We start from the raw sequence: 22,342 nt of genomic DNA on the forward strand, positions 1-22,342 counted from the left end.
GCAGGTACAGGGTACCCCCTGAATTTGGGGCATAATGCAGGGATGTGAAAGCAGCAGGTGATGCTCAGTAATCTTCCTCCAGTGTTGGGACTGGAACCAGTATAGCGCCTAGTGCTTAGTGGGGATTTTATATGGCATTAGATTGGAGGAAGAACACACAGAAAAAAGAAACAGCCAAGTGATATTAGCAGGTCAGAGCTAAAATGGTCTTTGATGATCACCCTATGTCCCCATTTTACAGATGGGGAAGTAGAGGCCCAGAGGGGTCAAGGAGCTTGCCCAAGGTTACCCAGTTGATGTGCCCTTCTAGATCCTCCCATCTTATTCTGTTGAGGCACCCTATCTCTCTGACCTCAGATTCCTCATCTGTCAAATGTGTGTTCTCCTGACCTCCTGTTGCTGCTGGGTGGGTAAGAATCAAAGTTGGTTACATCCCTCCCTTGCTGAAAACCCTTCTGTGGCTCCCTACTGCCCTTAAAATAAAGACATATGTCCCTGCCTGACACGACTCACACATCCATTGGGGTCTGGCCCTAACTTCCACCTGCCCTCCTCCAGGCATCTGCTTGTATCCTCCTCCTCCCCCCGTCTCTGCCATCCAGTTCCCTTGCCTCTTGGCAGTTCCTCTAATACTTACCCTCCTTCCCACCACAGGACCTTTGTACAACCCTCTGCCTGGTGGCAGTGAGGCATCTGGATGCTAGAGCCGGAGCACCTGATTCAAATCCCAGCTCTGCTACTTCCCTTCCAGGTCACCTTGAGAAAGTCACTTCCTCTCTCTGGGCCTCAATTTCCTCATCTGCAAAATAGAACTGCCAAGAATAAAACCTTCCACGTGGGGGTTGTTGTAATGATTAAATGAGTTAAAATGTGTGCCTAATAGTCACTCGGTCAGTGTTGGTTCTTACTTACCACACTCCTCACAGCCCTGGGAATCTCCCTTGCTGCTTGGCCATGATTATTTCATCTCATGTGCGATCATTTGGCTGTGACATGTTAATCTGCTAGAATGTAATCTCTAGGAGGGCAGGGACAAGTCCATCTTATTCATAGCCGTGTCCCCCGTGCTGGGCAGTGTCTGGCCTGTAGTGGGAGCTCTGGAGAGACTCAGTAGATCTTAGTGAATTATGGCATGACTTTGTAATTGTGTCCATGGAAATCTGATTTCTGCAGGTTGCATATGTCCAACAAGCCCCAGCCACACTACCCCTGGCCCCATCTCTTTCAAGAAAGACCATTATCTTGGCAGAGATTGCTTTGACTCCTGCCTGGGTCCCTAGGCATCCAGCCGTGGCCTTGGTCTGCTGGGCCAGTCCATTTAGCACAATTGCTGCTTGTCTAATTAGATCCATTGAGATGAAAACAGAGCAGCAGCTCATCCCGTGTGCTCTCAATTAACTCAGGAGTACCCCCAGTGCTGCGGCTGCCCCGCCTCCGTGTCTTCCTCATCTGGGTCGGCTACCTTGGGGAGCAGGCAAATGCAATTATTTCCTGGCCGTGTGGCTTGAGGGAGTTGGGTGACCCAGGCCAACCTGTCCCCAGGGCTCTCTAGGCATAGGGAGGAGAGGGAACACAAGAAAACGGACATAAGGCAAAGTCCTCAATTCCAACCTTCCTATTGCTTATGCTTTCGTTTATAAAAACAATTATGACCAGGAATTTGATTGATTCTCCCTCTATGGCTGTTGAAGTTGGGATCCTCTGTCCACCTTGCTATATCCCTCAAGCCATTCACCATTCCAAGCTAACCACCTTTACCTGCTCATGCTCTCTGTACTGTTGCTCCCTTGCAACCATGTTCCATGCTGTCACCAGAGTGAACTTCCTAAGATGCACATTTATCTCTCCTCCGTTTATTCTCTTCCATGGCTCCCCACTGCCCTGGATAAAGCCCAGACTTCTGCTAAAGCTCTATGAGGCCCTTTAGGATCTGGCCCCTCCTCTCTACCTCTGTGCAGCCCCTTATGCGGGCATACAGAGCGTCTTCAGTTTGACTAACATTTGCTCACTGTCACCTCGAGATTTTTGCACATGCTATTCCCTCTGCCAGGAATAGTGTTAATGATTTGATGAGTGAGTGCAAGCATGAATAAATGATAAATCAGGCGGAAGGGGGTGACTGTTACATAGCAGTAGATAGCTTAGTAACACTTTCTCCTAGGGTAACACAGAAATTAGATAATGTATGTAGTCAACTGGGTAAGGATAAGGAGCTTTTCAGATAGAATGTTGCAGATGAAACCTGTTTCTTCTTGATGTGTATAGCAATATGCAAGAGGAGGATGATAAGTTGTATTATTCAAGGGCAAATCCCCTTTCTATTACCTTTCTATTAATAATAACATTGGGCATTTGGTTTATTAAGCCTTAGTTTGTTCTAAGGAATGGGTTACATGCTTTGGGAAATTTGTATTAGTTCTCTACTGCCGCTCAATAAATCATCCCAAAACTTAGCCTTAAAATGACAATGGATGTTTATTCTCTCACAGCTTCCATAGGTTGGAAATTTAGGAGTTTAGCTGAGTGGTTCCTGGATTGGTGTCTCTCATGAGGTTGCAGTCATGATGTCAGCTGAGGTTGGTAGTCCTCTAAAGGCTTGACCAGCGTGGGAGGATTTAGTTTCAAAATGGGTCATTTGTGTCACTGGCACATTGGTTATGGGTATTGGCAGAAGACTTCAGTTCCTTGCCATCAGTACTTTTCCACAGGATTGCTTCAGGACCCTCACCACAGAGTAGCTTAACTTCCAAGAGTGGACGAGAAGAGAGCAAGATGGAAACTGCAATTTTTTAAATGACATAACCTTAGAACTCACACAATGTCATTTTTGTAATATCCTAGTGGTTACACAGGTCAGCATAGAAGAGGACTACACAGGACCCATCTTGGAGAGTGGCTAGCACAGTTTGCCCTCTGGTCCCAGTGGCTCATATTCCTCCAATGTATAAAATACATTCCTTACCCCCCTCACTTGCCCCTGCCTCCCCACCAACAGCCCCTAAGAGTTACATCCCATTATAGCATCAGCTCAAAGTCAGAATCTCATCATCAACTCAAGTGTAGGTCTGGATGAAGATCCTCAGATGTGGTGTCTTTGGTAGAGCTCCTTAATTATTGCTCCTCTCTCTCTGAGACCTGTGAACAAAGTTATCTGGATTCCTATATACACATGCATAGAGGAAAGCAGGGGACAAAAGCTATAGACACTCCTGTTTAAAAGTAAGGACGAGGCGGATAAAAGAGGCACACAGGTTACTGGTCCATTACAATTCTTAAATACAGCAGGCACAAGTTGGCAGTTTTTAAAATTGGAACTCAAAGTCTGGGAATAAATCTCTATGGCTCCTGGTTTCACCCTCTGATTCATCTTTCCGCATGAAACACAGGAAGTCTGTGTTTGCAGATGAGCTATTTTCTCATCCTACTTTCCCTCTGTAGAGGTGTGAGAGTCCAAAAGGCCCCTTTTTAATCCCTGTAATTCTTGTCTCTTTCAATCTAAGCTGGCCGTGTTGTTGCCAATACATTTCTATTAAAATTTTTGTGATCTTATTACAGGTTCATTCCATTAAAAAAAAAAAAAAAGGCCTCCACACCTGTGAATGTCATTGAGATAAATTCTTGTCTTCCTTGAGCATCTGCTGAAAAATCCCAAGGCAGCTGAGGCACAGTACTCTTAAATTTACTAAATCTGTGTGGTTCGACTGATTGGTTATTTGCAGCACTAGCTTAGGTCTTTTGGGGGCATTAATAAGGGATTTTACAGTCATACCCCAACTTCATCTTTATCCCCTACTTCCTGACAGTGCCCTGGATTTGATCTCTGTCTGGAAACATGTAGTTTTAACATTTACCATCTGGAGATATGGGCAACTTCCAAAACTATCAAGGTCTGTCTCCTTTTTGTTTGATGGTCATTTCTTTAATTTATCTCTCTCCTCTTGCATATTACTATAAGCATCTAGAAGAAACGGGCAGAAAGAAAAGAAAAATAAAAGAAAGAAAAGAAAAGAAGAAAAGAAAAGAGAAGAAAAGAAGAACAGGTGTCATCCACAACATTCTTCCTGGAGATCTTTTTATCTAGATCACCCACTAGATTATATACATTATCCAATTTCCATATCACTCCAGGGAGAAGTGTTATTAAACTCTCTGCTATTATGTAACAAGCATCCCTTCTCTCTGGTTTATTATTTTTTGACCCAGGCACTCACCCATCATCAAATCATTAACTTAACTAATATGTATATATAAAAGATATGTGGGTATAATACCAACACAATTTCAGGACCCTACCATGTTTGCATTCTTGTGACGCTTACATTTTATTTGAATCTTATTTTGTTCCTTGCCCTTCTGGAACCCTACGAAATAGGTATTATTATTAATTCCATTTTGCCTATGAGGAAACTGAAGTTCAGAAGGGTAAAGTCAATTGCCTCGGGTCTCACAGCTAATAAGTGGGGGAGGTGGGTTTTAAACCCACCTCTGTTTGATTCCAGAGCTCCAGTGCATGGATGTTGCCATTATAATTCCCTTTCCTGAGATTTAATTTTGTCTCTTCCCCCATGTGTCCTTCAAAAGTCAATGATTTCAGCACTTTAAGAACAACCTCCTCCTACCCTCCCAAGGGGACACTCAGGACATCTCCAACTTTCCTGTTTATGGAGCACTGGGGGATAGTGAGGTCTTCTGAGGAGTTCCCAAAGCCCACATATGAAAAAGAAATCCTAGCCATCTGCCCTCTCCTAAATGCACATCTGTGTTCACCACTGCCTAGAAAAAAAATATGTATGGAAAAGTCAATGCTTGATTCCCAGTGAATCTCAAGGAAGAAATGGACGTAGCCTCAGACTTTGACAAAGGCAATGAAAATTAATGGACACTGATGGACACTTAGGTTGTTTCCACGTCTTGGCTCTTGTAAATAAAGCTGCAATGAACATGGGGGTGTATATGTCTTTTCAAGTTAATGTTTTCACTTTCTTTGGATAAATACCCAGAAGTGGAATTTCTGGGTCATATGGTAGCTCTTTTTAATTTTGAGGACCCTCCATACTGTTTTCCACAGTGGCTGTACTAGTTTGCATTCCACCAACAGCATACCAGGATTCCCTTGTCTAGCGCACATGTTCTCGCATTATCTTCTGATCACATCCCTCTGTTTTTTTCATGGCACTTATTACAGTCTTTATTTTATTTACTTATTTTACTTGTTTGCCTGTTTTTTAACCCACTTAGTCCTTCCTACCAGAATAAAGAAGAGGGCTCCTTAAGTCCTATTTGAAGCAGTTTGAAGGTTGGACTGTGAGAGTAATCTCATAGATGTATATAGACGTACACTCTACAACTCCAGAAAGTGCTATTCACTTAGGTCTGTAGTTCTCAAGTAGGACTGAGTTTGTCCCCTTGAGGACATTGGGCAATGGCTATTTTTTTTATCGGGGGTGGAGTGAGTAGAGTCCAAGGATGTTTCTAAACACCCTATAATGCATAGGAGAGCCCTCCACAATTATCTGGCCCAAAATGTCAATAGCGCCAGGGTTGGGAAACCCTGATTTAGACCACAATGTGAATGTTACTATCATATGTACCTTTGTCTTCACACAGATTCAAGCAATTTCCCCCCAGAGAAGCGCTGCTGCGTGGTGCTGTCTGTGGTGCTGAAGTGGACCTGTCCTCCTAGCTCGGCCCTTATAGCCTGTCCAAATCTCAGCCTCTCTCGATCCCACTTTGATCCCTGTTCCTGATTTCACCTCAGACTATTGTACTTAGCATTATGCAACATCAGAGTGGGAATATCAAACCGAGGCCTCAAGAGCTCAGGTTTAGCATTGCAATAAAAGAATACCTTGCAATAGAACATCATTACTTGCAGCTTATGAAGTGCAGGTATCATTTACCTTGGGCCCTCCCTGCACAGGACAACATGGCCAATGACATTTTGCCATCTGAGGATTGTTAATGGAGTTGCCCCCTGATTGAGAAGCTCCGTGACGCATCTTGTCCTTAATCATGTGGACACTAGAAAGAAAAGGACTTAGAAGATTTGCTTCTGTGTCGCTCAGGGCAGCTGGGGTGAGCAAGCCCTCACTGGGTGCCCTGGGGTTAGATGGCCTGTCTGCCAAGAAGTTAATTGATTCTTTAGGTTAACACTATTTTGTGTGCACAGACAAATCTGGGCATCCATTCTGCTTAATGTGATGCTGAGAGTTTCCTGTGAGTTCTACAGATCCTGGCTCTAACTTATGACTTCATGGAACTCTGCTCTGTGAAGCCACTGATTTCTTTGTGAAACCATTGATTTAAAAAAAATGAATTCAAGGAGGCTGTTTTGCTGCAGTGGTCTACATTGAAAGCAAAAATAATAGATTATTTTTAATCTATTGTGGGGGGTGCAGGCATGTGGGTGGCTCAGTCCAGTTGAATGTCCAACTCTTGATTTTGTTGCAGATCATGATCTCAGAGTTGTGAGATCAAGCCCCTCATTGGGCTCTACACTCAGCATGGAGCCTACTTAGGATTCTCTCTCTCTCTTTTCCTTTGCACTTCCCCTCCCCACTTACTCTCTCTCTCTCTCTCTCTCTCTCTCTCTCTCAGTATATATATATATATATATATATATATATATATATATATATATATATTATCTTGAAGGAATTGTCACCTGGGGGTGTTATATTGAGGGCCTATGAAGTGTCAGTGTTTATTGTCTCTGATCTTAACCCTGTCAAGATGAAGAAACTGAGTCTCAGAGAGGCCAAGTAGATTGTGTAAGGTCACACTGCCAGGATATGGCAAGGCTACAATTTTAACTCCATTTTCCCCATCTTTCATCCAGACTTGTTCTCAAAGTGTGGTCACCAGGGCAACCGCAGCAGTATTTGTAGGAAATTGTTGGAAATGCACATTTCCAGGTGCTTCCCCACACTTACTGAATGAGAAACTTTGAGGTGTACCTGGCAATCTGTGTTTTAAAAAGCCCTCCCTGTTGATTCTGATGTTAATTCAAGTTTGAGAACCACTGATGCAGAGATTCTTTCCTTTTACTCCTCATCAGAACTTTCTGCTAGGGAAGTAAGGAGCTGGTAATGAGGAATTATCTGGTATTTCCTGAGGCAGGAGGGTTTGATCATTCTGGACCCTTTCTTCCCAGAAGATTATTGGGAATCAGCCTTCTCCACCTTGCCCTGAGAGAGAAGCCTTAGAGCTACTGAGCTGCCTTGGTTTCCCCAAAGTGATTAACTTCTTTTTTTAAAAAAAGATTTACTTACTTATTTTATTTTAGAGAAAGAAAGCACAAATAGGGGGAGGAGTAGAGGGAGAGGGACAAGCAGAGTCCTCGCTAAGTGCAGAGATAGACGCAGGGCTCAGTCTCAGGACCCTGAGATCATGACCTGAGCTGAAATCAAGAGTCAGATGCTTAACTGACTGAGCCACCCAGGTGTCCCAAAGTGATTAGCTTCTGAAGAAAAGGAGCCCATGCCTGAGCTCCCTGGTGCCTGGGAACTTCCTGATCTGACTTGTCCACTACTGGATGTTGCTCACCCTCAAAGTTCAATAAGTAGCTAACAGATACAGGGAACCCCTGGGGACTCAAGGGGCTGCAACCACAAGAATATTTGTTCCCTATAAAAATGGTTTCTGACTCAGAAATCCTGAAAGTGCCACCCATGTGACACATTGCCAGGACTGGGTAAGCATTTCTCAGGCCCTTGAAATGTTGCATAAATCAAGGAGTTGCCCACTGTTTTCCTTCTCCAAAGAGCCCAGAGGGTTTGTGGTGGCAGCTCATCCCTTCCTGGAGGTCACAAATCTTTCCTAGATTGGGGATAAGGGAGCTGGGCAGACCTTCCTATTTTTCAGTCCAGCCCCTAATCTTCTAAGATCCTTTGCAAAAATGATGGTGGCAGACATGAACTTCTAGGACCAATGTTAATGGCACCCTTTATTCAGGTGCCTGGCCCCGGGCCAGGGGCACAAAGTAAGCACCATGTAAGTGATTTGCTTAAGACCACACAGCTGAGAAGTGGCTCACCCAGATCTAAAATCTTGAGACTCCAGTATCTGCTCTTTCTGTCCACTGTTTAGACGCCCTCATTTGACAGTGCCCCTGCTTTGGGTCCATTGTCCTGCCCCAGACATCAGGGTGGAATACCCCAGGTCTATGGCTTTGGCTCATCCTCTCTAGATCCATGGAAGTCCCATGCCCACTCTCTGAGCCTCCAGGGGCATGCTCCAGGGGCATGAAAATAAACTGCAGAGCCTGAGAAATAAATAAAAAATTAGCTTCATGCTCCTAGTGTCCAGAGGCTGTGGCGGGTGTTGAATTATTCAGGCTGTTTGGGTGTGAGCTGTTAGTTTTCTGCTGCTCTTGCCTTGACGGCCGCCGTGACAGATTGATGGATGAGCCAGTAAAACACTCAGAGGCCAGGAGGAAAATTCTTAATCATAAGTCAGTGACGGGAGCGAGTGTGTTTTCTGCACTGGCAGCTCCAAAGCCTCAGCCTGTCCTGAGCCCTCCCTTACCTTTCCCTAATGAGGCTGGAGACCCCAACTGCAGTCATCCTCAGTAACCAGCTAAGGGTTTGGAGCAGAACTTTTAAGAATGGAACTCCTCATTTATTATATTTTGTACTTTTAAAAATAAAGGTGTATGCTTTACATAAAAGACACAAAATCAAAAGTGTATGAATTTTTACATTTGAGAGCATGGTATGACCAATCACTAAGATCAAGATATGAAGCAGTCTTATTCTGGAAGTTTCCCTCATCTCCCTTTCCAGCCAGTACCATCTCTGCTCCCAGACAATGCCCATTCTGACCACCAGCATCATAGATTGGTTGTATCTTCCCTAGTGGGAAGATTCCACATAATTCCTTATGTGAATTATGTTCCCATTCACATAAATGGAATCATATAGCTGGTACCTGGCTTCTTCCATGAACATTTTAAATTTTGAGATTCATCCCTGTTATTGCATACATTAAAAATTTGTTCATTTTTATGGTTGAGTAATGTTCCATTGAATATGAATATGTCACCATTTCTTTATCCATTCATCTGCTGATAGATATCTGGAATGTCTCCAGTCTTTGTTTAGTATAAACAGAGCACTAAAAACATTTGCATACCAGTCTTTGTGTGGACATATGCTTTTATGTTTCTTGAGTATGTACCTAGGAGAGTGATGGCTGCACCTTCGAGGAAGTGCTTGTTTAGTTTGATAAGAAACAGATATTTACACAAAGTGGTTGTATCATTTTTATAATTGCCACTGGGAGTGGATAAGAGTTCCGGTTGTCCTACATCTTCACTCATACTTGTTATTATCAGCCTGTTCAGCTTTAGCCATTCTGGTGGGTGGGTGGTGTTATCTCATTGTGGTTTTATTGTTGTGTGGCTAATGCTGTTGAGCATCTTTCATGTGCTCGTTGGTCACTTGTCCATCTTCTTTCATGCAGTGTCTTTTCCATTCCACTTCCAGCACATTTAACTCTACTTCTCTGAATGAGGTATTTCTTCTGGACTTGGGAGCTTGCAGGTATAGTCTGGAGGTATGAGACAGTTAACACCCCAGAGCCAGCCCTCAGACAAGGGAGATAGAATTAAGTAAATGACATAGCTTCTCATTCCTCCAGTGGGTTGACTCTGAGGTATGTTTCCCAAGGAAACATCCCTTTTCAGAAGGACTTCACTTTGGGAGAGAGTCCAAGATGGCAGAGGAGTAGGAGACCTTAGTTTTATCTGGTCCCAGGAATTCAGCTTGATAGCTATCAAATCATTCTGAACACCTGTGAACTCAACCAGAGATCTAAGAAAAGACTAGCTGCAACTCTATAAATAGAAAAGTGACCACTTTCTGAAATAATGACAAGATGGAAAAACTCACCTTAAAAAAAGAGAACAGGAGGCAGTACTGACTGCCAGGGACCTAATCAGTATGGACATATGTAAGATGTTGGAACTAGAGTTCAGAATAATGATTATAAAGATACTAGCTGGGCTTGAAAGAAAGCATAGAAGACATTAGAGAATCCTTTTTGGAGATATAGAAGAACAAAAATCTAATCAAGTTGAAATTAAAAAGGCTATTAATGAGATGCAATAAAAAGTGGAGGCTCTAACTGCTAGGATAAATGAGGCAGAAGAGAGAATTAGTGATATAAAAGACAAAATGATGGAGAATAAAGAAGCTGAGAAAGAGAAATAAATAACTACTGGATTAGGAGGGGAGAATTTGAGAGATAAGTGATACAATAAAGCAAAAAAAATATTAGAATAATTGGGATCCCAGAAGAAGAGGAAAAGGGGGGAGGGCAGAAGATATATTGGGGCAAATTTTAGCAGGGAACTTCCCTAATCTGGGGAAGGAAACAGGCATCAAGTCCAGGAGGCAGAGAGAACCCTCCTCAAAATCAATAAAATAGGTCAACACCCCAACATATAAAAGTGAAACTGGCAAATCTCAGAGACAGAGAAAATTCTGAAAGCAGCTTGAGACAAGAGGTCCATAACCTACAAGGGTAGAAACATTAGCCTGGTAGCGGGCCTACCCACAGAGACCTGGCAGGCCAGAAAAGATGGCATGATATATTCAGGATGCTAAATGAAAAAGCAAGGAATACTTTATCCAGAAGGGATGTCTTTCAAAATAGAAAGAAAGATAAAAAGCTTCCAAGACAAACAAACTACAAGAATAAGTGATCAAACCAGCCCTTTAAGAAATATTAAAAGGGATCCTTTAAGCTAAGAGAGAACCCAAAAATAACATAGACCAGAAAGGAACAGGGACAATATACAGAAACAGTGACTTTACAGGTAATACAACGGCACCAAATTAAGATCTTTCAATAGTTACTCTGAATGTAAATGGACTAAATGCCCCAATCAAAAGACACAGAGTATCAGATTGGGTAAAAAAGCAAGATCCATCAATATGCAGTCCGCAAGAGACTTGTTTTAGACCCAAAGACATATCCATATTGAAAATGAGGGGGGTGGAAAACCATTTATCATACTAATGGACATCAAAAGAAAGTGGAGGTGGAAATTCTTGTATTAGACAAATTAGATTTTAAATCAAAGACTGTAATAAGACATGAGAAGGACATTATATCATAATTAAAGGGTCTATCCAGCAAGATCTAACAATTGTAAAAGTTTATGCCCCTAACATGGGAGCAACCAATTATATAAGCCAATTAATAACAAAATTAAAGAAACACATCCATAATAATACAATAATAGTAGGGGACTTTAATTACCCCACTCACTGCAATGGACAGATCACTCAAGCAGAAGATCAACAAGGAAACAAAGGCTTTAAGTGACACACTGGACCAAATGGACTTCACAGATATATTCAGAACATTCCATTCTAAAGCAACAAAATACACATTCTTTTCAAGTGCACATGGAACATTCTCCAGAATAGATCACATACTGGGCCACAAATCAAGTCTTAACTGGTACCAAAAGACTGGGATCATTCCCTGCACATTTTTGGACCACAATGTTTTGAAATTGGAACTCAATCACAGGAGGATTTTGGAAAGAACTAAAATACACGGAGGCTAAAGAGCATCCTACTAAAGGAAGAATGAGTCAACCAGAAAAAGAAGAATTTAAAAAATTTATGGAAACAAATGAAAATGAAAATGAAAACACAACTGTTCAAAACCTTTGGGTTCCAGCTAAGGCAGCCCTAAGAGGGAAGTACATAGCAATACAAGCCTTTCTTAAGAAACAAGAAAGGTCTCAAATACATAACCTTACCTCACACCTAAAGGAGCTGGAGAAAGAAGAGCAAATAAAGCCTAAACCCAGCAGGAGGAGAGAAATAATAAAGATTAGAGCAGAAATCAATGAACTAGAAACCAAAAGAATAGTATAACAGATCAACAAAATTAAGAGCTGGTTCTTTGAAAGAATTAATAAGATTGATAAACCCCTGGCTAGACTTATCAAAAAGAAAAGAGAAAGGACCCAAATAAATCAAATTATGAATGAAAGAGGAGAGACCACAACGAACACCAAAGAAATGCAAACTATTTTAAGAATGTATTATGAGCCAACAAACTAAACAATCTGGAAGAAATGGTTGCATTCCTAGAGATGTATAATCTACCAAAACTGAAACAGGAAGAAAAAGAAAACCTGAACAGACCCATAACCAGCAGGGAAATTGAAGCAGTAATAAAAAAAATCTCCCAAAAACAAGAATCCAGGGCCAGATGGCATCCTAGGGGAATTCCACCAAACATTTAAAGAAGAATTAATACCTATTCTTCTGAAGCTGTTTCAAAGAATAGGAATGGAAGGAAAACTTCCAAACTCATTCTATGAGGTCAGGATTACCTTGATCCCCAAAGCAAAGACCCCACAGAAAAGGAGAATTACAGACCAATATCCCTGATGAACATAGATGCAAAATTTTTCACCAAAATACTAGCCAATAGGATCCAAAAGTACATTAAAGAGATTATTCAACATCACCAAGTGGGATTTATTACTGGGCTGCAAGGATGGTTTCCACATCCACAAATCAATCAATGTGATACACCACATTAATTAATAAAAGGACAAGAACCGTATGATCCTCTCAGTAGATGCAGAAAAAGCATTTGACAAAGTATAGCATCCTTCCTTGATTAAAACTCTCCACGGTGTAGGGATAGAGGGAACATACTTCAATATCATAAAAGCCATCTACAAAAAGTCCACAATGAATATCATTCTTAACAGGGAAAAACTAAGAGCTTTTCCCCTAAGGTCAGGAATACAGCAGGGATATCTACTCTCATACTGCCGTTCAACATAGTAGAAGTCCTAGACTCTGCAATCAGACAACAAAAAGAAATAAGAGGCATCCTAATTGGCAAAAAAGAAGTCAAACTCTCACTCTGCAGATTACATTATACTTTATGTGGAAAACCCAAAAGACTCCACCTCAAAATTGCTAGAGGTCATACAGCAATTCAGCAAAGTGGCAGGATATAAAACAATGCACAGAAATCAGTTGCATTTCTATACACAAATAATGAGGCAGAAGAAAGAAATTAAGTAGTCAATCCCATTTATAATTGCACTCAAAACCATAAGATATCTAGGAATAAACCTAAGCAAAGAGGTAAGGATATGTATTCAGAAAACAATAGAACACTCATGAAAGAAATTGAGGAAGACACAAAGAAATGGAAAAATGTTCCATGCTTTTGGATTGGGAAGAACAAATATTGTTAAAATGTCTATGCTACCTGGAGCAATCTATACATTCAATGTAATCGCTATCAAAATATCATCAACTTATTTCACAGAGTTGGAACAAATAATCCTAAAATTTGCATAGAACCAGAGAAGACCTCCATAGCCAAAGCAATGTTGGAAAAGAAAGCCAAAACTGATGGTATCACAATTCTGCACTTCAAGCTCTATTACAAAGCTGTAATAATCAAGACAGTATTGTAATGGCACAAAAATAGACATTTAGATCAATGGAACAGAATAGAGAACCCGGAAATGGACCCTCAACTCTACAGTCAACTAATCTTCAAAGCAGAAAAGAATATTCAATAGAAAAAACACACTCACTTCAACAAATGGTTTTGGGAAAATTGGACAGCCACATGCAGAATGAGATTGGACCACTTCCTCACACCATACACAAAAATAGACTCAAAATGGATGAAAGACTTAAATGTGAGACAGGAATCCATCAAAATCCTAGAGGAGAACACAAGCAGCATCCTCTGACCTTGGCTGCAGCAACTTCTTACTAGACACATCTCCAAAGACAAGGCAAACAAAGGCAAAAAATGAACTATTGGGACTTCATCAAGATAAAAAGCTTCTGCACAGCAAAGGAAATAGTTGACAAAACCAAAAGACAACTGACAGAATGGGAGAAGATATTTGCAAATGCCTTATCAGATTAAGGACTAGTACCCAAAATCTATAAAGAACTTATCAAACTGAACAGCAAAGACAAATAATCCAATCATGAAATGGGCAGAAGAGGGTGAATGGGTGACGGGCACTGAGGGGGGCACTTGATGGGATAAGCACTGGGTGTTATTCTGTATGTTGGTAAATTGAACACCAATAAAAAATAAATTTATTTAAAAAAAAAGAAATGGGTAGAAGACATGAACAGACATTTCTCCAGAGAAGACATACACATGGCCAACAGACACATGAAAAAATGCTTAATATCACTTGGCATCAGGGAAACACAAATCAAAAGCACAATGAGATACAACCTCACACCAGTCAGAATGGCTAAAATTAACAAGTCGGGAAATGACAGATGTTGGTGAGAATGTGCAGAAAGGGGAACCCTCATACACTGTTCGTGGGAATGCAGCCACTCTGGAAAACAGTGTGGAGGTTTCTTAAAAAGTTGAAAATAGAGCTACCCTATGACCTAGCAATTGCACTACTGGGGATTTACCCCAAAGATACAAATATAATGATCTGAAGGAGCACCTGCACCCCAATGTTTATAGCAGCAATGCCCACAATAGCCAAACTATGGAAAGAGCCCAGGTGTTCATTGACAGATGAATGGATAAAGAAGATGTGATAAGTAGATATATATGCACAATGGAATACTACTCAGCCATCAAAAATGAAATCTTGCCATTTGCAACAACATGGATGGAACTAGAAGATAATACGCTAAGTGAAATAAGTCAGAGAAAGATAATTATATGATCTCACTGATATGTGGAATTTAAGAAATGAAACAGGATCATAGGGGAAGGGAGGGAAATATAAAACAAGATGAAATCAGAGAGGGAGACAAACCATAAGAGACTCTTAATCATAGGAAACAATCTGAGGGCGACTGGGGGTGGGGGATGGAGAAACTGGGTGATGGGCATTAGGAAGGCACATCATGTAATTAGCATTGGGTGTTATATAAAACTGATGAGTCATTGACCTCTATCTCTGAAAACAATAATACATTATATGTTAATTAATTGAATTTAAATGAAAACATTTAAAAACCCCAACAAGCTCTCCAGTGGGACTGAGCCCATTTGCCCATGGAAGTGGCCAGCTCATTCACACACCCTTCCTTAGCTTATATCCCTTCCCCATCTCACTTCCCCACTCCCTCCCTGACTTGTTTTCCGGCACCACTTCCCAAATAAACTGCATGCACCCCAGTCTTTGTTTCAGGATCCGCTTTGAGGGTACTGCAAACTAAGACAAGAGGCATGTCAGAGATTAGCAAGAATGGGAAGCTGCTACCTCCCCCAGGGCTGGAGAAACATAGGGAGGGGGTGGTGCCATTGGCACCCAGGGCCTGGGGCCACCTGGTATAAGTTGGAATTACAGGGGAAACTGATGCCACCAACGAGTCCAGCACTGTCAGACTCACACCCATATCAGAGAAGGATGGGGGAGAAATGTCCTGGGTCCTCCCTTTCCCATGTCCTCAAATCTGCCCAAGCTCTCACTGGTGGAATCTAGACAGAATCCAGTGGACCCAGGAGCCTGGGAAACAGCCCCTGAGACACAGAGAGCTGAGCCAGGGAAGGAAGAGGCACTGTTAGGAGGGAAGACAGGTCCAGGGGAAGCAAGACAGCAGGTGGTTCTTCCTGGACACCAAGGGATGACCCACTCTCCTTCCCCATTGGGCAAACAGATTGATCTAGGAGCTGCCCTCTCTGCTTCTGCTCCCCCCACCCCAGAGGCTCTGTGTAGGATGCTCTGTCTCTCAGTCACTGGATCCTGAGCATGACAGCTGCCCCTTTGTGCCTAGGCACAGAGCACAGCCCTCAGCCCCTTCTTCCTGGGCCACTTTGAGGTTTTGCTTTCCCCCAGGGTGGTGGGATGCTTAGATATCTGTTGTCTGTGAGATTAAAACCCACCCAGGTGGAAAATGGCAGGTGGAATGCCAAGCAAAAGGATTTCTTCCCACTGCAGCGGGAAGGCAGCCCTTTGAGTTGGTGCCAGGGATGCCAGATGCCTCTTGCTGGCAAGCCCCCTCTTGGCAGATGGAATTTACAGACCTCCGTGCCCTGCAAGGGAACAGTTAGACACAGGATGAAGACACCCAGACTGGGGCCTGCATGCTCATTCCAGCCCATCCACTAACAGGTCAAGTTACAAATTGTCTCCAACTTCCCCAGCCTCTGCTTTACCATCTGTAAAATGGGATAATGGTTCTGTTTTTACTTTTTTTTTTTTTATTGGCGTATTGAGTAGATTCATATACAAAGAAAGAACATGTTAGCAGGACAAAGGTAGAGAACTTAAAGATTTGCCCCTTAAATGTTCCCCTACTTGGAAAAGGTGACACTGAGGAGGTATACCAGAAAGTCCAGTTTGTCTTCAGGACAGTCCCATGGGGGGCAAACTCTAAGGTGGCCTCCGATGATTATTGACTAATTAAGTAGGTGCTTAATAAATGTTAAATGCATGATTACAGCAATACCACCTCCTTACCACTTATTAAATCATTTATAAATTAATATTTGGTAATTGAAACTCTTATGTCCTCTCCCAGCCATGCTTACCTAACCACATTTCCCACTGCTCCCCAAGATGCAACTCACTGTCTACAGATGATATCTGTCTTCTCATTGTCCTGCTGGGGGTGGCTTGGACTGTTTCACAGTCTGCTCTGAGTTCTGCGACCCGTTCCCCCACACCCCCACTTCTTCAGGTCTTGCCCAGGCCAACTCACGCCTCTGATCCACTTTATCCCATCCTTGGTGCCTGATCATTGGGTGGGATTTGGTGAAGTGGAAGGATTGAAGGAAGTGGTATTCTGAAAAGGAGGCATAAGCATGAGCAAGGGCCCAGAGGTGGGAAATTTAGGGTAGGCTGAGGTATGTTCCTGAGCACCTGTTCCATGCCAGACAACATGCCAGGCTCATTGCCCATGCTCCATTTAAGCTGCTCATGTGATTATGATGGCTCTCAAGCTATAGCGGCTAAGATCCCAGGCTCTGGAGTCAAACAGCCTGGGCTCAGATCACAGCTCCTTTGCATCCTGGGAGAGTGACCTCTTGAGAATTTAATCTCGTTGTGCCTCAGTATCTCGAGAGGGAAAAAAGGTGATATAGTACCCACTCGTGGGGTTCCTACTCAAACTAGGAATTTACATGGGATGTGCTTAGGATATTGCCTGCCACATAGTCATTGCTCCATGGATGTTAGTCATCAGAGTCTCTAGACTTGTGCTCTCAAATATGGCAGCCAGCTCTCCACGTGTAGCTACTTAAATGAGCTAACATCCAGTAGTACCCAGAATTTAGTACCTCATCCCATTAACCACATTTCAAGTGCTCGGTAGCCAGGGTTTTAGAGAGCACAGGTGTGGAAAGTCTCCATCATTGGACTTTCTGTTTGGCCTGCTGGAGAAGGATGTGTAAGAAACTGGTAATAGCGATTATGTCTGGGGAGGAGAACGTGGAAGATGGCCAGGACAGGGCTTTGAGAAAGACTTTCCTCTCCTGTATGTTTGGAACTTTTTTTTTTCCATGAACATCTATGACTTAGCAGAACACGCAAACAAGCACACCTCACTTGACATTTTTTTTTTCACTTGACATTTTTATACAGGAGAAACTGAGGCTCAGAGAAGATCCAAGGCCACAGGGCTGGAAAGTGGGGGCCTGAGGCTGGGACCTCCTGCTTGACCTGGAGCTTGAGGTCTCCACCACTGGGCAGCTGAGACAGGACTCGAACAGGAATGGGGGGCCCTAAAAGCAGGGGATGTTTCAAAGGGTTCAGGCCCTGGAGACTCCCAAGACCTATTTCCCTCATTTAGTCCCGACTAGGGACTACCTTGTACCCTAGGGAAGGGTCAGTCAGGTTCATGGAGCATATTATGTGGATTCTGGTGAAGAGTTCAGGCTCTGGTGTCAGAAAGTGCTGGCCCAAGTCTGGGCTCCTCCACTAAATTGCTATGTGATCTTGTGCCTCAGGCTTTCTCGTCTGCAAAATGGGAATAATAACCATTCCATGCTCACGGCGCTGATGCCAAGACGAAGTGAGATGATATGAAGGGCTTGGCTCAAAGGGAGCCATAACCCAATATGGGAGCTCATAACCCAATATGAGCAAGTTAATGTATTATTATTATTATTATTATTATTAAATCTTGAAAGCTGGTCGCTGAAGAAATTGACCTGTGGCCCCACCTGAAGCATCTTCTCTTCCCACATCCCTGGGAAGGACAAATGGAGAGGAAAGGAGGGAGGAGGCCTAAAATTCCTCTCACCTATGCATTCGTGGCCTGTCCCCCTTGGCCTTGCAAAGCATGGGCAAGAAAACACTGCATTCTGATAACAAAAAGTGTAGCAAAAGGCAGGATTGACATCGAGGAATATGTATAGGGCTGTCACACAGGTGTCTCCAGATTTCCCTGACTGTCCCAAGGTGAAGAAGCAATTTTGTTTCTGCCATTAATCTAGCAAATAAATGCACAAAATGGCCACAGCTAGGAGATCTTATTGTGGCCTCAGAAGTGAGTTCAGAGCTCATTTGGCAGGGTTGGGAACACGGACCCACTGTGCTCATTTTGTGGTGGTGGCGATGAGGTGGTGCATGCAGTCCCGGATTGTTGGGTGATGCTTGGGGCTCCCCACTGGCACCTGGATTTGCATCCAGAACCCCAAGGGGAGCAAGAAGGAGTTTTAGGGTTGGAGAAGGGCAGGCTGTGGAGGACCCATTATGGCTCCAACACCTGAATGATCTTGGGGCCATACTTGTACTTGGGGGACAGGGTTCAAGTCTGGACCCCTCACCCTCCACCTGTTGAAACTTGGGTCACTGCCCCTCCCTGAGTCTCAGGTTCCTCATCTTTGAAATGGAGATTATAGTAATGCTTAGTACTGTAGTTTACTGTGAAGGTTACATGATCTATGCCATTATCTTTATATCAAAGCTGCTCATGGAATGTAACCACCAGGTCCTAGAAGAATCTTTCCTTCCAACCCCAATGCCATCTGCTGTAGGATGGCTGAAATACTCCCATGAATGAGCCTTCTCTCTCAAAAAAAAAAAAAAAGACACTGAGCTGTTTTCCATCACCAACACCCCAGGGTAGTAAAGGACCAAAGAGCAGGTTTGCTTGGCGGAAAGGGTGGAAGGAAGCAGGGGGCACTGGGAACCCTGGGAGGCACAAGTGGGCTCAGCTACTCGCCTCCCAGGTCAAGAAGTGGACAAACCCGCCCTGGCAACAGCAACTTTGCTACTTTTACTGAGGTCTGTGAGTGGATCTCACTCTTCCCTCTTCAGGCCATCTGCTTCGTGCCCCTTCCAACAGATGTGCACCTCACATCTCAGAGCCTTTACCAAAGCACTACTGTATGCAACTACTCACTCATTTGTTCAACCAGACAATTAAGAAACAATGAACCATGTAATCGACTAGGTAGCCAGTGAGTGAACCCACCATCCAACTAGTCAACTAACCACTCTATCAAGTAACTGAACACCAACTAGCCATGAACCAACAGACTAACCAACTAATCGTCCAAATAGCCAGCTAATCTACTACCCAATCAGCCAACTAACTATTCAACCATTCAGTGAGCAACTAATAAATCACCCAACCAAAACACAGACCAACTAACCAATCAAATAACCACTAATCAACAAAGCAGCTGAAATATGTATGAGTTTGGGGCAAATCCACAAAGCAGATTTTGACTTAGCTAAGGGAAAGGGTTTGTCTGCTTCCTATTTGGGCTTTCAGCAGCCCTCCTGGAAGGGCCTCACCCTTGCACTATGTCCCTATATAACCCTGGCCACGCATTTTCCCTTCTGGGCCCATTTCCCCATTAGATTAAGCCCTGGTTTTCAAACTGGGTTCCTTAGGACCCAGGGTTCTGGGGAAGGGCCTCGGGGCTGGCTTGGAAGGCAGGAGGCAGAAGGGTGGGTGGGGACTGAGAGAGCCATCAATGGTGTTCTCCTTTTACCTGTTCTGCATAATTGGGATTTTGAGTAATACTTTGTTTGAAGAAAGGCTCTGATGTCTCAAAACCCATTTTTGAATATTGAAAACCCATTGCACTGGGTCATCTTTTTAGCTCTAAGGACCAATGATTTTGCCTTTGTGGGGAGACATGAAGGAAACCCTGGGCTCTGGGCAGAGTGTTGTGAAAAGTCCTGAGATGGCCATCTGTGTATCCTAGGACATGGGACCCCTGAGTTCTGAGGCAGAGCAGTTGGGAGCCTAATATGCTTAGAAGCTGTCAGAGACCCCATGTGAGTGAGAGGTCCAATATAAGTAGCCCCTAACTGCAATTCGTCACCTATTTCCAAGCAGAGCCTGCTTCCCATGACCCAGGGTCAGCTAGAATTTCCAAACAGTTCCTGGCAGGGCATGGGATGTCCTTGGACACGTACCCACTAGAAACTGATTTCAACTGCACCTGGGGTTGCCCATCTGCCTGTTTATTGGAGTCTCCAAAGGGGATGGAATGCAAAGCCTGGGGGTATGTAGGAAGACACTGTCCCACTGCCCCTGGTCCTCAGAGGGGCAGCTGGGCTCTCCTTGTGGGTTTCAGCTCCCCTGAATGGAAAGGCAGCCAGATAGGACCCAGAGTTCCCACCGCAGGAAAGAAGGCACAGTGTTGGGGGGTAAGGCCTTGGGTTGAACCACTATTCTCTACAAGACCTTGGGCAAGTCACTTCACCATTCTGAGCCTGTTTCCTTTTCTGTGTAAGAAAAGGCCAGTCCATGATTACCACCAAAAAGTGCAAGGTCAAGAGTAGGACATGTTGGGATGCCTGGTTGGCTCAGTCGGATAAGTATCTGACTCTTGACCTCAGCTCTGGTCTTGATCTCAGGGTCATGAGTTCAAGCCCTGCACTGGGCTCCATGCTGGGCATGGAGCCTACTAAAAAAAAAAACAAAAAACAAAATTGAGTAGGAAATGTCTCCATTTACTGGGATCCCCATTTTATACATGGGAAAACTGGCCAAGCAGGGGATTTTCAAATGAGCAGGGATTCTAATTGAGGTTTCTGAGGTGACATCTCTTTCTTTCACTCTGGGACATCTTTTCTTCCCTCTCTCTGGGGGATGTTCTCCTTTCATGCAAAATAGAGCCAGCCCTGACTGGGAAGGCTAAGGTCTGGTTCTGCCCAAACACCCAGGAGTTACTCCAGTGGCTTCTTGACCTCCCCACACTCCCTGTCTCCCCACCTGAGCAGGATGCGGGTTTAAATCTCTCCCGAGACACCGTAAACATCCCCAGCCCACCTTCCTACCTATTTAAGGGACTACCATTTATTCAGAAGTATCACTGAGAGCTTCTGATTTATTGGTGATGGGTCAGCTATGTTCTCTAGGTAGCTTATGGTCATGCCACTAAATTTACAGAGATTAGAGCAAGATGGGGAAGGTAAATGGAGTGACCCTGGGGATCCTGGGAGAGCAGCTCCTGGGAAGTGCCCCCTATCCTTCCATGCTCACCTGACAAGAAGCAAGTTTCTTTCTGCTGCATGATGGAAAGCATCCCAGAAAGGAGATTTGCACCCAGAATGGGAGGATGTCCGTTCCTGGAGTCACAGGCTATCCTTATGCTGGAATCATAGAATATGTCACACAGAGTTAGACGGGTTTTTGAAATCCTGCCGAGCAGCCATCTCAATCTCCCAACCAAGAAATCAGTCCCAGAGAAATGACCAATTCAGGGGCACTCAGCCAGAAGGGTGCATCCTGACTCTATCCAGTGTTCCTTTTGTGGCACCAGCATTTTTTTCAGCTAGAGGTGGGGATTAGGACTTTGCAGGGGATCTTGCATCTTCATAAGCACCCCCACTTTACAGAAAAAGAGGCTGAGATTCAGAGAGGACACCTGACCTCCTGATGATCTCACAGGGACCACCTCAGTTTTGTGCTGCTTCTCTGGCATCTGTGTCAGTGTTTAGAATATAACAGGGGCAAAAAAAAAAAAAAAAAATATATATATATATATATATATATATATATATATATATATATAACAGGGGCAATACATACAATACATATTTGTCGAATGAATGAATGGACAAATGAATGATTGTTTATCAGCAGATCTGGAACGAGAACCATGTGATTTAAAGCCTGCTTTTGGGCTCAGCCACCAGTTTCTGCTGTTACCAAAACTGGCCACAGAGTCTGTCCCATTTCATGTACTTCCCCCACAGTAACAAGCTGCAGGTGGGAACTGGAATTCCCACAGGTGAAAGCTCTGTCTCCCAGACAGTGGGAAATTTCTTCTAGGGGCTTTAAAAGTCCCAAGGCAGGGAAGGGTTAAACAGCCCCCTGCAGTGCTTAGCTTTGGGGAGCTAACCCTGCCCTCCCCTTTCAGGAAGGCATGAAGATGTTCC

The 22,342-nt window shown here is 43.6% G+C and overlaps 2 long non-coding RNA genes across 7 annotated transcripts in view; one reads left to right on the top strand and one right to left on the bottom strand.

Annotated features, from left to right (window-relative positions):
* Positions 1 to 6,321, top strand: part of LOC140619501 (uncharacterized) — a 65,080-nt gene extending 58,759 nt beyond the window's left edge. The window contains exon 6 of one of the 2 annotated variants that reach the window (XR_012019378.1): positions 5,608 to 6,321. This is a non-coding gene — a long non-coding RNA (uncharacterized lncRNA). The remainder of the gene's footprint in view (positions 1 to 5,607) is intronic. The other variant, XR_012019377.1, reaches the window with a different exon arrangement.
* LOC140619500 (uncharacterized) overlaps positions 2,462 to 22,342 on the bottom strand; it is a 37,881-nt gene continuing 18,000 nt past the window's right edge. The window contains exons 4-7 of one of the 5 annotated variants that reach the window (XR_012019372.1): positions 21,444 to 21,553; positions 16,567 to 16,781; positions 3,852 to 3,958; positions 2,462 to 2,779 (exon numbers count right to left, since the gene is read on the bottom strand). This is a non-coding gene — a long non-coding RNA (uncharacterized lncRNA). Of the gene's footprint in view, positions 2,780 to 2,997; positions 3,136 to 3,851; positions 3,959 to 16,566; positions 16,782 to 21,443; positions 21,554 to 22,342 lie in introns of those variants that run through there. The other 4 variants (XR_012019371.1, XR_012019374.1, XR_012019375.1 and 1 more) reach the window with 4 other exon arrangements.

This window comes from Canis lupus, chromosome 27 (assembly GCF_048164855.1).
Source record: "Canis lupus baileyi chromosome 27, mCanLup2.hap1, whole genome shotgun sequence".
NCBI classification, from domain to species: Eukaryota; Metazoa; Chordata; class Mammalia; order Carnivora; family Canidae; genus Canis; species Canis lupus.